Source organism: Penaeus monodon, chromosome 24 (assembly GCF_015228065.2).
Source record: "Penaeus monodon isolate SGIC_2016 chromosome 24, NSTDA_Pmon_1, whole genome shotgun sequence".
NCBI classification, from domain to species: domain Eukaryota; kingdom Metazoa; phylum Arthropoda; class Malacostraca; order Decapoda; family Penaeidae; genus Penaeus; species Penaeus monodon.
In genome coordinates this window covers 25,210,696-25,211,165 of record NC_051409.1, presented here as the reverse complement: position 1 = coordinate 25,211,165, position 470 = coordinate 25,210,696, and positions in this window count along the sequence as shown.

Sequence of the window (470 nt, the reverse complement as noted above, 5' to 3'; positions counted from 1 at the left end):
GGTTTGGACATCATAAATTTAACCCTTGTTTGTTTTGTGGGTTTGGTTATTCTATAAACACTAATAAACACTTTAAAATATTAGATTATTGGGGTTTTCAAAATTTATTAAATTAATGCATTTTGACCCCCTCCCGGGTTTTTGCCATAAACCTAAACCACTTCCTGTTTAAGATAAAATATGACATATCAAATTTCGACTTTTACTTGATGGGCAGTTCCTCAGAAAAAACCCAAATTTTCCAAATGGCACTTTTTTTAAACTTTAAACCAAGGGGCCCTTCCCCAAGCCAAAAAATATTTAACTTTTTAAAAAATTTTTTATATATTTTAACAAATTGGAATTTAGTGAAATTAAAAAACCCCCAATTAAATCAAACACATTAAATGTTAAATAAAAAAGGTAAGACGAAAAATTATATTTATAACTTTTAAAAAATATTAAAATATTAAAATATATATAATATTATA